We start from the raw sequence: 16,771 nt of genomic DNA on the forward strand, positions 1-16,771 counted from the left end.
CGGGGCGGCACTACTCGGTACTGCTTTCTGTCTCCGAGTCCAGCAAAAAAAAAAAAAAGGGGGGGGATACTCGGCCTGCCAGAACCAGCTCGCATCGTCCTCGAATGAATTATCCATTTCCCCAGGTAAGACTTAAGTTTGATTCCAATGTTGATTGACAGTCGAGGAAGCATCAATCGGGTTTCCTCTCTCCTCCGGGGCAATCCTGGGGAGCGGTGGATGCTGCTCTGCTCGATCGGTGCGTGTGCAATGAAGTGTTCTGCATCAACGCTAACAATAGCGCGTTCGAACAGATGTGCGCCTCTTAGAACAACATGCACCGAACTCTTGACAAAAAAAAAATGTCAACGTCCACGCAGCGTTCACACGCCTTATTTCGGCCCACGGTTTTGCTCTCCACACCGGGAAGGGGATTCATTTTCATATCGATGACTCCTTTCTTAGTCTTAATCAAAGCATTGGTGCATGAGATTCTAGTCGATACGAAGAGCCCATTTGCTTCTGCTTTAGCTTTCTCCATCATCACACTCCCACACACTTCTAGATGGATACATTATAGATGGATGGAGATATTGTTGTCAGTTCCTGATGAGTGTCAGTCTGTGTCACCCCCCCCCCCCCCACCCCCACAAACACACAAAGTCTGTTTTGTGCGAAAAGATGCAATCCACAGCGGTTTATCTCATCCATACCGAGCATCATCACCACTCCGTTCATTTTACCTTTGCCTTGTCATCATTAGGGTCACAGGGTTAAAATAAGTTTTTAACCATTATTAGAGCCTTCTAGATATGAAATAACACCCCTATAGTCACTTCTACACTCATATTACCCGATATAGTAGACATAATAAGAGAATTAAGACATACAGCACCTGTTTACAACCTTCTAAATACATTATTAGAGCCCTCTAGACATGAAATAACACCCCTATAGTCACTTATACACTCATATTACCCAATATAGTAGACATAATAAGAGAAATAAGACATACAGCACCTATTTACAACCTTCTAAATACATTATTAGAGCCCTCTAGACCCGAAATAACACCCCTATAGTCACCTCTACACTCCTATTACCCAATATAGTAGACATAATAAGAGAAATAAGACATACAGCACCTATTTACAACCTTCTAAATACATTATTAGAGCCCTCTAGACATGAAATAACACCCCTATAGTCACCATCATACTCCTATTACCCAATATAGTAGACATAATAAGAGAATTAAGACATACAGCACCTATTTACAACCTTCTAAATACATTATTAGAGCCCTCTAGACATGAAATAACACCCCTATAGTCACTTATACACTCATATTACCCAATATAGTTGACATAATAAGAGAATTAAGACATACAGCACCTATTTACAACCTTCTAAATACATTATTAGAGCCCTCTAGACAAGAAATAACACCCCTATAGTCACCTCTACACTCCTATTACCCAATATAGTAGACATAATAAGAGAATTAAGACATACAGCACCTATTTACAACCTTCTAAATACATTATTAGAGCCCTCTAGACCCGAAATAACACCCCTATAGTCACCTCTACACTCCTATTACCCAATATAGTAGACATAATAAGAGAATTAACCTAGCAAACCTACTCTCAGCATGTCAACATGTTGTGTATGCTCCCTCCAGTCACCCAAGGTAGAAACTAACTTTTCTTAACATTATTAGAGCCCTCTAGACATGAAATAACACCCCTATGGTCACCTTTTATACTCCTACTACCTAATATATTAGACATAACAAGAGACAATAACACATGGAAAATCTGTTTACATTTAAACATTTAAAATTACAGCAATTTTTAAAAATTTTGCATGCTAAAAATTTGCATGCTAATGTTAGTATATTTATTCGTATATAATTAGTATATTGATATACATATTACCATTTTAGTGTAGCATAGTCAGCATTTTCATATACGTACAGACATACAGAAACACTTGCTAAGTGGTAGCATGCTAATTTTTACATGCTAGCAATGCTAACATGCTAACATTTGCATTTGTAGCCATTCAGCAGACACTATCATGCTTGCATTGCTGACATGTTAACATTAGCGTAGTAGCGTTTTAGCTTTTTTTTTCACCAGTAGAAACCTGTATAAACATTTAATGCCGTCATGTGTTAACATGTTAGCGCTAGCATGCTAATATTAGCATAGTACCTTTTTTTTTGAAAAATTTTCATTAAGAATTAACACACACAGACTTAGCTCTACCAGGCTGGGTGTTCCTTGTTAACGTTAGCATTGTTAGCATGCTAATGTTAGGAAAAAAGAAAAAAAATAACAAAAGAGAAAAATATGAAAATCTATTCCCTATTTAAAAATGTTTATATTTTAAAAACAACAATTGTGTTTTTCTTGGCGGTCTTAGATAACCAAATGCTAGCGATGACGATTCTGTCGGGTATTAATTCCGAATTTTATGTTTTTTTTCAGTTTAGCAACCAAATTTCGGATTTTTTTTTTTTCAACAAACATATCTGGGGCCATATCTGTTAATACTCGACGCAACGATCCAATGGCTTGGATTTAGAGCGGAGAGACAGTGATGTGATGTAAGGGGATTCGAACGACAGATGCAATAATCCAGATTTCTGTCATCACGGGATTGGTTGCCGTTGTTGGCTCAGTTCGGTGTGACAGACCTCACGAGGTCTTTCGGATCCTTTATCCTCTGTCCTTTCCATCCGTCACGACCTCTGGCTGCATCCCTCGGGATGGTGAAATTAGTACTCAGCGCACCATGATGACTAAAGCTACGTAGCTTCTCTTATTGATTTATTCCCCCCCCCCCTCAGATGTGACCTTTGACAAAACAAACGCCGCCATGGTCTTTTTTTTCCCCTCAGCCGGCTATTTGTTTGCAATCTACTTATGGAAGATAAGCCCCATTTCTGAAAACATATGTCTACATTTGGAATATTTTCCCGGGAATGTTCCACTTCATCCAGGTCATTTTATTCTCCGGGTATTGAATCGATCGCAGGTTGTCTTAGAACCGGGGTCTCAAACTTAATTTACTTGGGGGCCACTGGAGCTAGGGTCTAGGTGAGACTGGGCCAAATCAGGTTTTCCCCCCAAAAAAAACAAACAAAAAAAATGCATTTATTAAAAACTGAAAAATGATTAAACTTTGCTTTGGTTCTGATTTTCTACAAGAAAAGTTCTGATAAAACATTCCACCGATGGTTCTATGGACCGATGTTTCTGTGGACCGATGGTTTTATGGACCGATGGTTTTATGGACCGATGTTTCTGTGGGCCGATGTTTCTATGGACTGATGGTTCTATCGACCAATAGTTCAATGGACCGATGGTTCTATGGACCGATGGTTCTGTCAACCAATAGTTCAATGGACCGATGGTTCTATCGACCAATAGTTCAATGGACCGATGGTTCTATGGACCGATGGTTCTGTCAACCAATAGTTCTATGGACCGATGGTTCTATGGACGATGGTTCTATGGACCACATATAAATAACCACATATACTTCCATTTTGTTCCTGAATAATGCTGTCAAAACAATATTGCCTCCAAAACGAGAAGATGGACGATGGTTCTATGGACGATGGTTCTATGGACCAATGGTTCTATGGACCAATGGTTCTATGGACCAATGGTTCTATGGACCGATGTTTCTGTGGACCGATGGTTCTATGGACTGATGGTTCAATGGACCGATGTTTCTATGGACCGATGTTTCTGTGGGCTGATGGTTCTATGGACCAATAGTTCAATGGACTGATGGTTCTATGGACCGATGGTTCTGTGGACCGATGGTTCTATGGACCGATGGTTCTGTGGACCGATGGTTCTATAGACCGATGGTTCGTTGGACTGATGGTTCTGTGGACCAATGGTTCTGTGGACCGATGGTTGTATGGACCGACGATTCTGTGGACCGACGTTTCTATGGACCGACGGTTCTGTGGACCGACGGTTCTATGGACCGATGGTTCTATGGACCGATGGTTCTATGGACGATGGTTCTATGGACCACATATAAATAACCACATATACTTCCATTTTGTTCCTGAATAATGCTGTCAAAACAATATTGCCTCCAAAACGAGAAGATGGACGATGGTTCTATGGACGATGGTTCTATGGACCAATGGTTCTATGGACCAATGGTTCTATGGACCAATGGTTCTATGGACCGATGTTTCTGTGGACCGATGGTTCTATGGACTGATGGTTCAATGGACCGATGTTTCTATGGACCGATGTTTCTGTGGGCTGATGGTTCTATGGACCAATAGTTCAATGGACTGATGGTTCTATGGACCGATGGTTCTGTGGACCGATGGTTCTATGGACCGATGGTTCTGTGGACCGATGGTTCTATAGACCGATGGTTCGTTGGACTGATGGTTCTGTGGACCAATGGTTCTGTGGACCGATGGTTGTATGGACCGACGATTCTGTGGACCGACGTTTCTATGGACCGACGGTTCTGTGGACCGACGGTTCTATGGACCGATGGTTCTATGGACCGATGGTTCTATGGACGATGGTTCTATGGACCACATATAAATAACCACATATACTTCCATTTTGTTCCTGAATAATGCTGTCAAAACAATATTGCCTCCAAAACGAGAAGATGGACGATGGTTCTATGGACGATGGTTCTATGGACCAATGGTTCTATGGACCAATGGTTCTATGGACCAATGGTTCTATGGACCGATGTTTCTGTGGACCGATGGTTCTATGGACTGATGGTTCAATGGACCGATGTTTCTATGGACCGATGTTTCTGTGGGCTGATGGTTCTATGGACCAATAGTTCAATGGACTGATGGTTCTATGGACCGATGGTTCTGTGGACCGATGGTTCTATGGACCGATGGTTCTGTGGACCGATGGTTCTATAGACCGATGGTTCGTTGGACTGATGGTTCTGTGGACCAATGGTTCTGTGGACCGATGGTTGTATGGACCGACGATTCTGTGGACCGACGTTTCTATGGACCGACGGTTCTGTGGACCGACGGTTCTATGGACCGATGGTTCTATGGACCGATGGTTCTATGGACGATGGTTCTATGGACCACATATAAATAACCACATATACTTCCATTTTGTTCCTGAATAATGCTGTCAAAACAATATTGCCTCCAAAACGAGAAGATGGACGATGGTTCTATGGACGATGGTTCTATGGACCAATGGTTCTATGGACCAATGGTTCTATGGACCAATGGTTCTATGGACCGACGGTTCTGTGGACCGATGGTCATGAGCTTTGGATAAGATGGCAGGTGCTGAAATGAGTTTCCTCTGTCGAGGATTGAGAGGAACCAGATGAGGTGGCTTGGTCATCCGGTCAGGATGTCTCCTGTGTTAGAATCCCTTGAACCACCATGGTATTCATGGTAAAAAACAAGAAGAAATATGTCATGCATTTGATCTACGGCAAATCCAAACAGATTCCCTGTGTTGTTGTTGATATGGGCATGTTTTTCCGGAACACCAAAAATAGAACCGTGCTATGATCAAGCCAGTAGGCGCTTGCAGTGTTTCTGATGTGCACAGTTTCCACAGAGCATTGTCAGGAAGATCTCCCCAAAGAAGTCTTAAAATAGCTTTGAATCATGCATTATTACATTGCAGACCTTGCCTCCGCTGTCAAACCGCACTTGCTGCTGTGATTATTGTCTCCTTGTTTTCTCCAAGCGCACATCAGAAAATTCCCAGACCTCATTAACATACCTTTGGAGTTGAAATCATGAGACTCCCATCTGGATTTTTCTGTCTTTCAAAAGTAAAACGCAACTGGGAAAACCTTGGAAGATTTACACAACATGACACGATACGTGAATCCATGTTGTGATGTGGTGATGATTTCCCGGAAAACAGTCGATCCATTCCCGTTACGCTCCCGGAAGTTATGTCCGATCAATATTTTTAGCAATAATTGTTAGGTTATATTCTGATCCAGATACCATCCTGTGACACAAGCCGAGTTTAAGCCCCAAATATGGACAACACTAATGAACGACGATGTAAGAAGATCCATGAACAGATGGAATCGGGAGACACGGTGTACCTTTAAGCCTGGTTGTTAGGCTAGCGCTAGAAGCTAGTGTGCTAGAGAAGGTGTTTCTCCCAGTCCGAATCCAAGCTGTTTGACTGTTGTAATTCCTGGCTTAATGATTTACGATAACGGCCGATGGTTCTGTGGACCGATGGTTCTGTACACTGATGGTTCTGTGGGCGGATAGTTCTGTGGACGGATGGATCTATGGACCGATGGGTCTATGGACCGAAGGTTCTATGGTCCAATGGTTCTATGCACCAATGTTTCTGTGGGCCGATGGTTGTGTGGACCGATGGTTCTGTGGACCGATGGTTCTATGGACCGATGGTTCTGTACACCGATGGTTCTGTGGACGGATGGTTCTGTGGACGGATGGATCTATGGACGGATAGTCTATGGACTGATGGTTCTGTGGACCGATGGTTGTGTGGACCGATGGTTGTGTGGACCGATGGTTCTGTGGACCGATGGTTCTATGCGACCTGACCTTGGAATGTATGAGCCTGTGCTCAGCTCGCCGCTAGTTAGCCTTAAACCTGGTCGTTAGGCTAGCGCTAGAAGCTAGTGTGCTAGATAAGGTGTTTCTCCCGATGGTTCTATGGACTGATGGTTCTGAGGACTGATGGTTCTGTGGACCGATGGTTCTATGGACCGATGGTTCTGTACACCGATGGTTCTGTGGGCGGATGGTTCTGTGGACGGATGGATCTATGGACAGATGGATCTATGGACGGATGGTCTATGGACTGATGGTTCTATGCACCAATGGTTCTATGCACCAATGGTTCTATGCACCAATGGTTCTATGCACCAATGGTTCTATGCACCAATGGTTCTGTGGACCGATGGTTGTGTGGACCGATGGTTCTATGAGCCGATGGTTCTGTGGACCGACGGTTCTGTGGACCGATGGTTCTATGCGACCTGACCTTGGAATGTATGAGCCTGTGCTCAGCTCGCCGCTAGTTAGCCTTAAGCCTGGTCGTTAGGCTAGCGCTAGAAGCTAGTGTGCTAGATAAGGTGTTTCTCCCGATGGTTCTATGGACTGATGGTTCTGAGGACTGATGGTTCTGTGGACCGATGGTTCTGAGGACTGAAGGTTCTATGGGCCGATGGTTTTATGCACCAATGGTTCTGTGGACCGATGGTTCTATGCGACCTGACCTTGGACCTTGGAATGTATGAGCCTGTGCTCAGCTCGCCGCTAGTTAGCCTTAAGCCTGGTCGTTAGGCTAGCGCTAGAAGCTAGTGTGCTAGATAAGGTGTTTCTCCCGATGGTTCTATGGACTGATGGTTCTGAGGACTGATGGTTCTGTGGACCGATGGTTCTATGGACCGATGGTTCTGTACACCGATGGTTCTGTGGGCGGATGGTTCTGTGGACGGATGGATCTATGGACGGATGGATCTATGGACGGATGGTCTATGGACTGATGGTTCTATGCACCAATGGTTCTATGCACCAATGGTTCTATGCACCAATGGTTCTGTGGACCGATGGTTGTGTGGACCGATGGTTCTATGAGCCGATGGTTCTGTGGACCGACGGTTCTGTGGACCGATGGTTCTGTGGACTGATGGTTCTATGCGACCTGACCTTGGACCTTGGAATGTATGAGCCTGTGCTCAGCTCGCCGCTAGTTAGCCTTAAGCCTGGTCGTTAGGCTAGCGCTAGAAGCTAGTGTGCTAGATAAGGTGTTTCTCCCGATGGTTCTATGGACTGATGGTTCTGAGGACTGATGGTTCTGTGGACCGATGGTTCTGAGGACTGAAGGTTCTATGGGCCGATGGTTTTATGCACCAATGGTTCTGTGGACCGATGGTTCTATGCGACCTGACCTTGGACCTTGGAATGTATGAGCCTGTGCTCAGCTCGCCGCTAGTTAGCCTTAAGCCTGGTCGTTAGGCTAGCGCTAGAAGCTAGTGTGCTAGATAAGGTGTTTCTCCCGATGGTTCTATGGACTGATGGTTCTGAGGACTGATGGTTCTGTGGACCGATGGTTCTATGGACCGATGGTTCTGTACACCGATGGTTCTGTGGGCGGATGGTTCTGTGGACGGATGGATCTATGGACGGATGGATCTATGGACGGATGGTCTATGGACTGATGGTTCTATGCACCAATGGTTCTATGCACCAATGGTTCTATGCACCAATGGTTCTGTGGACCGATGGTTGTGTGGACCGATGGTTCTATGAGCTGATGGTTCTGTGGACCGACGGTTCTGTGGACTGATGGTTCTGTGGACCGATGGTTCTATGCGACCTGACCTTGGACCTTGGAATGTATGAGCCTGTGCTCAGCTCGCCGCTAGTTAGCCTTAAGCCTGGTCGTTAGGCTAGCGCTAGAAGCTAGTGTGCTAGATAAGGTGTTTCTCCCGATGGTTCTATGGACTGATGGTTCTGAGGACTGATGGTTCTGTGGACTGATGGTTCTGTGGACCGATGGTTCTGAGGACCGAAGGTTCTATGGGCCGATGGTTTTATGCACCAATGGTTCTGTGGACCGATGGTTCTATGTACCGATGGTTCTATGTGCTGATGGTTCTGTGGACCTATGGTTCTGTGGACCGATGGTTCTATGGACTGAAGGTTCTGTGGACCGATGATTCTATGGACAAGTTCTGTGGACCGATGTGTCTGTGGACTGATGATTCTGCGGACTGACGGTTCGGTCCTACGGACCGACGGTTCTATAGATCGATGAGTCTGTGGACCGATGGTTCTGTGGACCGATGGTTCTATGTGACCCGACCTTGGATGAGGATTGATGGAGGTGTTGCTTAACCCGCCAATGCTTCAGGAGGTTTAACGGTGACAGATTCACACGTTAAACCACTTGCAGATATCAAACCCGCAGTTCAATTGCATGCTGCGACTAGTGAGACTATGCTAGATAATACCGCAACGTCAAGCTAGTCTGAAGCTTCAAGAGACGCGCGCAAGGCATGCATATACGCCGATAAGGAGAATGTCCACCAAACATTGGACAGGACCGATAAACAAACCCAAAAAGGCCTCTTTGTGTCTGTTTGTGTTTTTGTTCTTGTGAAGAGCGGTGCTGCTCTGCTGCTGTCTGTACAATTAATCCTCGGCATGTCAGCTGGACGGTGGCGATACGGACGGCAATAATTAATTAATTAATTAATTAATTTTTATTTTTCTGCATAAAATAAGATGAAAAATAAATAAACAAATCAAAAATAAAGAAAATCAATCAGTAATAAATAAATATATTAATAATAATAAAACGGCAAATAATAAAAACCACATATAGTTGGTGGGTAGACAAATAATTTTTTTCATATTAAAATGAACAAAGCATTATTAGAGCCATGTAGACATGACAAAACACGACTATAGTCACATTTATACTTTTTTTTATTTACAACATATTGCGCAACTGCAGTGTCTTGAGACACATGCTAACTCGCAAACTAGAGAGCTAGCGACCTAAACGGTAGCCTTCAAGTTATTTCCTTTCAACTTAAATAGCCAAAAACTTACCACTTCCACACGGATAGGGAGGATAACTATTAACAGTTATTTAACCTTTAACATGAACATTAATCAAACGTAATCATTTTTTCCGGGTACATGATACCATACAGCATCCATATCAAACCTACGCGGGTCGCACTGACATTAAACTTTCATATCAAGGCAGGGGGGGCCTCAAACTAGACCCCTGATATACAGTAAATACCTGATATTTGTGGGGGTTACTATTACAGGCCATCTACCAATGGCAAGTATTCCAGAATATAATACACACACGGAAAACAATACTTGCATTTACTACCCACAAGGCATGCTGGGTAACTTCCTGTTAGGGCTGTTGGGCTTTCCAGCACGCCAAACGGGGTTGCACATTCGCGTGTGAAATGTGTATTTCGACACTGTGATACTGTTACATGGTTTGTTCCGCATGTGTGAGTGCACACAAACCGAGAAAAGATTCTGGCCTGAATTTTCAAAGTTAACCAAAAAAAAAAAAAAAAATGCCAACCTTGGTTAACATCCGCCCCGGTTAACACGTTTTTTTTTGGTTAACAACCAACACTATTGAGGGCTGCACGGTACATGTGAGTGTGAATGGTCGTTTGTCTATATGTGCCCCCTGTGATTGGCTGGCCACCCGCCTCTCGCCCGAAGACAGCTGGGATAGGCTCCAGCATACCCCTTGTGAGAAAAAAGTGGTAGAAAATGAATGAATGAATGGATTGACTGATGTGGATGAGATCGGGAGCTCGGTGAATTTGCTTATCGGTAACTTTCTTGGTGAACTTGTTAGTTTATTTGTCTTGACATGTATGCTCTTTTATGCTATTGTGTAGCCAAATAGCTGTTGATGCTAACACACCGGACACCTGCAGTATTTAAGTAGTATTTATGCAGTAATATATAACTGTAATATATATGCAAGATTTTTTTCACCTGTTTGCACGACGAATCACACGGGTTGAGGATGAAATCTTAAAGGTACTTGATTGCGCAATGCATTGTGGAAGTAGCTAATTGGCTAATCGATCTATTATGGATTATTATTATTATTATTATTATTGCAGCTCTAGTTGTACTATGTTTTTGAGAATAATCGATAACCAATTACAAGACCAGGGGTGGGCAAACTTTTTGACTCGCGGGCCGCATTGATAGGGGGGGGGGGGGGGGGGGGCAGACTATATATTTTACACGTAACAGTCCACCTGGTATTATTGTATCTGTAAAATTGTCATGCAATCTGCTATTATTATTTATTATTTTATATTTATATTTAAATATTTAAAAAATAATAAAATATTATAATAATTACAATAAAATTAAAATAATAATTATTATATTATTATTATGTAAAATATGCAAATATAACTATTATATATAATTAATATAATAATTAACATTAATATAATAATTATAATAATCTAATAATAATAATTATTATTATTATTATTATGTGCTTGTGTCCCTTTTTTCAGGAGCACTTTGTAAACAACAGACCATGTCAAAAAACGAAATTGATAAAACCATCAAAAGGTTGGCTCAGGCCATGATGCCAGGTTGTATGTTGAGTTTAAATGAAACACTTTGGAAAGATTGGGCGGGCCGTATTCAAACACTTGGCGGGCCGGATGTGGCCCCCGGGCCGTAGTTTGCCCACCCCTGCACAAGACGCTTTTATTTGTTTTGTTAGCAGCTCAGTTAGAAGTGAAACTGTACGTTGGCTTACACGGAGTCAGGTTGTAACATGTTTATACAATGTTAGAGTATTTAGGAGTTTACTCTTCAAAAGGCTTAAATTTGAATGCTGGATGTTTGTCGTCCTGAAGGCGTTATTTGATGACCGGCTCAGATCATTCAGACTGTGATGAAAAACAGCCAGTTGCTATGGAAACCGTCAAGGGTTTTTTAGAGTTGTGGCGGTGGTGGCGAGAGACGGACATTGGCACCGAACTGGTACTCTGTACGGTACAACTCTCCCTTGTTGCCGTCTCCAAAGCGAGTGGGAGGCTTTAAGGAGAACAAATGTTGAATCTCAATGAGACAGCTGAGGAGAAACTCATTTTCCGACCGACTCTCTCTTAGGGTTCTTGAATAATACATTCATAACCAAATGCAGTGTTTAACTAAAACTTCCATGGGCCTGTATTAAAAATCATAGAGTTGATTTTTTTCAAATCTATTTTGCATAATTAGCCAAGCCACATATGAATCTTTATATGTGCTAGTAATGTTTAAAATGATCAAAAATACAAACAAAAAAAATACAATAATATAATATATGGGCTGCACGGTGGTCGAGTGGTTAGCGTGCAGACATCACAGCTAGGAGACTAGGGTTCAATTCCACCTTTGGCATGTTCTCCACTGTGCATGAGTGGGTACTCCGGTTTCCTCCCAACATTCCAAAAACATGCTAGGTTAATTAGCGACTCCAAATTGTTTCATAGGTATGACAAAGTTGTAAGCCACAAATCTACCACTTCCACACGGAATGGGAGGGGAAACTTTTTCAGTCTGCATTCATTGACTGTGCATTCATTGTTATTATGTAATAACAAGGGATGTCTCATCTGCATGCTACTGACCTCACAGCTAGGAGACCAGGGTTCGATTCCACCCTCGGCTATCTCTGTGTGGAGTTTGCATGTTCTCCACCGTGCATGAGTGGGTTTTCTCCGGGTACTCCGGTTTCCTCCCAACATTCCAAAAACATGCTAGGTTAATTAGCGACTCCAAATTGTTTCATAGGTATGACAAAGTTGTAAGCCACAAATCTACCACTTCCACACGGAATGGGAGGAGAAACTTTTTCAGTCTGCATTCATTGACTGTGCATTCATTGTTATTATGTAATAACAAGGGATGTCTCCTCTGCATGCTACTGACCTCACAGCTAGGAGACCAGGGTTCGATTCCACCCTCGGCCATCTCTGTGTGGAGTTTGCATGTTCTCCACCGTGCATGAGTGGGTTTTCTCCGGGTAATCCGGTTTCCTCCCACATTCCAAAAACATGCTAGGTTAATTAGCGACTCCAAATTGTCCATAGGTATGAATGTGAGTGTGAATGGTTGTTTGTCTATATGTGCCCTGTGATTGGCCCTGCCTCTCGCCCAAAAGACGTTACCCTCGTGAGGAAAAAGCAGTAGAAAATGAATATACGTATATATATATATATATATATATATATATATATATATATACTCCATATATCCATCAGGATGACCAGGATGGATAGGATCATGAAGGAGTACATCACGTGTATATATATTCATTCATTTATTTTCTACCGTTTATTCTCACGAGGTTCGTGGGGGTGCTGGAGCCTATCCCAGCTGTCTTCAGGCGAGAGGCGGGGTACACCCTGGACTGGTGGCCAGCCAATCACAGGGCACATATAGACAAACAACCATTCACACTCACATTCATACCTTATGGACAATTTGGAGTCGCTAATTAACCTAGCATGTTTTTGGAATGTGGGAGGAAACCGGAGTACCCGGAGAAAACCCACGCAGAGATGGCCGAGGGTGGAATTGAACCCTGGTCTCCTAGCTGTGAGGTCTCCGCGCTAACCACTTGACCGCCGTGCCGCCCGAATATTTACATATTTAAATAAAAAACTAATAATCAATTACCAAAATAGTTAATAGTTCATGAATTGGGTAATTGATTAACCATTGATTAATTCTTCACCCAACCCATTCCCAGTCAACGTTATCTTTTTACTTTTTGAGTCATGACAGTTTTGTCCGATAAAGACTCGTATGCTAATGGTACCTCGGATGGCCCCCCATCACCAAAGACAAATATGACAGGTGATTGTTTCCACATCTCGCCTCCTCCGTCCTCCTTCTTGTTTGAATACAGACCATCCCATCCGCCGCTGTGACCACAGGTCATACCTTTCAATTTCAAGGCGGGAGACATTAGCATCCCCCCCCCCCCCCACACGCTCACCCTGACAGCCATCTGCTGCTTCCCCAGGCTGCCAAACCAGGGGAGTGTCTAAGGATAATTTCAAGCATTTTGTGGCAGACACAAATAGGTTTGTCCGAGATGATAGCTTGACTCAAGTGTTCCCCGATCGCCGCTCAAAGCAGACAATTGGGATTCTGCAGGCAGGCTCGTATCGGGGCTGTTAGTTATGGCCCAGCGTGGATGTGACATCCATTTTTAGCTTTTTTGTACCGGTAAAAACACCAGCGTCCGGTGCCTACATTTCAGCCCTATTCTGTGGGGAGGAAAATAATACTGAATTATTATTGGAGCCCTCTAGACAAGAAATAACACCCCTATAGTCACATCATACTCCTATTACCCAATATAGTTGACATAATAAAAGAAATAAGACATACAGCACCTATTTACAACCTTATCAATACATTATTAGAGCTCTCTAGACATGAAATAGCATCCCTATAGTCACCATCATACTCCTATTACCCAATATAGTTGACATAATAAAAGAAATAAGACATACAGCACCTATTTACAACCTTCTAAATACATTATTAGAGTCCTCTAGACAAGAAATAACACCCCTATAGTCACCATCATACTCCTATTACCCAATACAGTTGACGTAATAAGACATACAGCACCTATTTACAACCTTCTAAATACATTATTAGAGTCCTCTAGACAAGAAATAACACCCCTATAGTCACCATCATACTCCTATTACCCAATATAGTTGACGTAATAAGAGAAATAAGACATACAGCGCCTATTTATAACCTTCTAAATACATTATTGGAGCCCCCTAGACAAGAAATAACACCCCTATAGTCACCATCATACTCCTATTACCCAATATAGTTGACATAATAAAAGAAATAAGACATACAGCGCCTATTTATAACCTTCTAAATACATTATTGGAGCCCTCTAGACAAGAAATAACACCCCTATAGTCACATCATACTCCTATTACCCAATATAGTTGACATAATAAGAGAAATAAAACATACAGCACCTATTTACAACCTTCTAAATGCATTATTAGAGCCCTCTAGACATGAAATAACACCCCTATAGTCACCATCATATTCCTATTACCCAATATAGTTGACGTAATAAGAGAAATAAGACATACAGCGCCTATTTATAACCTTCTAAATACATTATTGGAGCCCTCTAGACAAGAAATAACACCCCTATATTCACATCATACTCCTATTACCCAATATAGTTGACATAATAAGAGAAATAAGACATACAGTGCCTATTTATTTTATCTTCTAAATACATTATTAGAGCCCTCTAGACAAGAAATAACACCCCTATAGTCACATCATACTCCTATTACCCAATATAGTTGACATAATAAGAGAAATAAGACATACAGCACCTATTTATAACCTTCTAAATACATTATTAGAGCCCTCTAGACATGAAATAGCACCCCTATAGTCACCATCATACTCTTATTACCCAATATAGTTGACGTAGTAAGAGAAATAAGACATACAGCACCTATTTATAACCTTCTAAATACATTATTGGAGCCCTCTGGACAAGAAATAACACCCCTATATTCACATCATACTCCTATTACCCAATATAGTTGACATAATAAGAGAAATAAGACATACAGTGCCTATTTATTTTATCTTCTAAATACATTATTAGAGCCCTCTAGACAAGAAATAACACCCCTATAGTCACATCATACTCCTATTACCCAATATAGTTGACATAATAAGAGAAATAAGACATACAGCACCTATTTATAACCTTCTAAATACATTATTAGAGCCCTCTAGACATGAAATAGCACCCCTATAGTCACCATCATACTCTTATTACCCAATATAGTTGACGTAGTAAGAGAAATAAGACATACAGCACCTATTTATAACCTTCTAAATACATTATTAGAGCCCTCTAGACATGAAATAGCACCCCTATAGTCACCATCATACTCCTATTACCCAATATAGTTGACATAATAACAGAAATAAGACATACAGCACCTATTTATAACCTTCTAAATACATTATTAGAGCCCTCTAGACATGAAATAACACCCCTATGGTATATTGTAGGTGAAAAATAATGCAAAATTATTTTTTTTTTTTGATTTTTTGTTTTTCGTTTTGTTTGCTGATACGTGTGAAACATAAATATAACTCTAGCTTGATGTACATTTGCTAACATGTAGCATTTATATTTGCACCAGGTGAAACGCGAGCACATGAAAACACGTCAAGCGCCTCAATATCTGGAGATGGGGGACTGTTAATGTGAGCGTTAGCGTCTGCTCAGGGAGATGCCGACAAGGAGGCGTTTCAGGAAGCTGATGTTGGAATATAATATGGAGAAATAGGGCGGGTGGAGTCAGTGAGGTGCATGCTGTGGAGCAGCCGGTGGGGGAAGGGAGGAGCAGCGAGAGACCGGCAGGCAGGAAGGCAGGAAGAGAACACTGGGCCGTTGTTAACGCCACTGCCATTGTATGTATGTACGTACACCGCATCTGGTTTCGGGGACCTCAGGTAAGAGGTTCCTTTGCTTTACGTTGCCTTGATTTTGACAAGAGGGGCGTTCAGGAGCGTTTGTTAATTGGAAAATGATTGCTGTTTGAATCAGAATATTTCATGCTATGCTGATCCCTGTGATCCGTAATTACCGAGCTTGGTCTTCATCCTGGCACTTTGGAGCGACACGGCAGGCCTCGTCAATATTAGCTATTTTTTTGAGTGGTCTTCTTCTTAATAGCTAATTACCGTAATCATTACTGGTGATTGAAATTGTAATTTGGTATTCGCAAAATATGGATGGTGCAGACACAACAGATGACACAGCGAATAAGGGTGTGCCTGATGCAAAAATCAAACTCCACAATGAGTGATGGGTAGCAATGCTAAAACCCATGCTTTGATTTGATGAATACATCCTGACCCTGTTTGACAACTTCCACAATAGGCTTGTTGTGTGGCATCTCCTCCTCTCTTTGACTGATTTAAACTATCACTCTAAGGTTTGACCCCCTTTTGACTATTTAGTATTGAACTATCCGGGCCACCAAGGGAGAGCTTCACTAGACATGAAATAACACCCCTATAGTCACCATCATACTCCTATTACCCAATATATTTGACGTAATAAGACATACAGCACCTATTTATAACCTTCTAAATACATTATTAGAGCCCTCTAGACAAGACATAACACCCCTA

The 16,771-nt window shown here is 42.2% G+C and overlaps 1 protein-coding gene across 2 annotated transcripts in view; it reads left to right on the forward strand.

The window, feature by feature from the left end:
• apba2b (amyloid beta (A4) precursor protein-binding, family A, member 2b) overlaps positions 1–16,771 on the forward strand; it is a 54,591-nt gene continuing 37,820 nt past the window's right edge. For both annotated transcript variants that reach the window (XM_058078748.2, XM_058078750.2), the window contains exon 1: positions 1–125. The gene's annotated coding sequence lies outside the window, so the exon portion shown is untranslated. The remainder of the gene's footprint in view (positions 126–16,771) is intronic.

Source organism: Doryrhamphus excisus, linkage group LG1 (genome assembly GCF_037039965.1).
Source record: "Doryrhamphus excisus strain RoL-2023G ecotype Guam linkage group LG1, RoL_Dexc_Guam_v1.1, whole genome shotgun sequence".
Taxonomy (NCBI): domain Eukaryota; kingdom Metazoa; phylum Chordata; class Actinopteri; order Syngnathiformes; family Syngnathidae; genus Doryrhamphus; species Doryrhamphus excisus.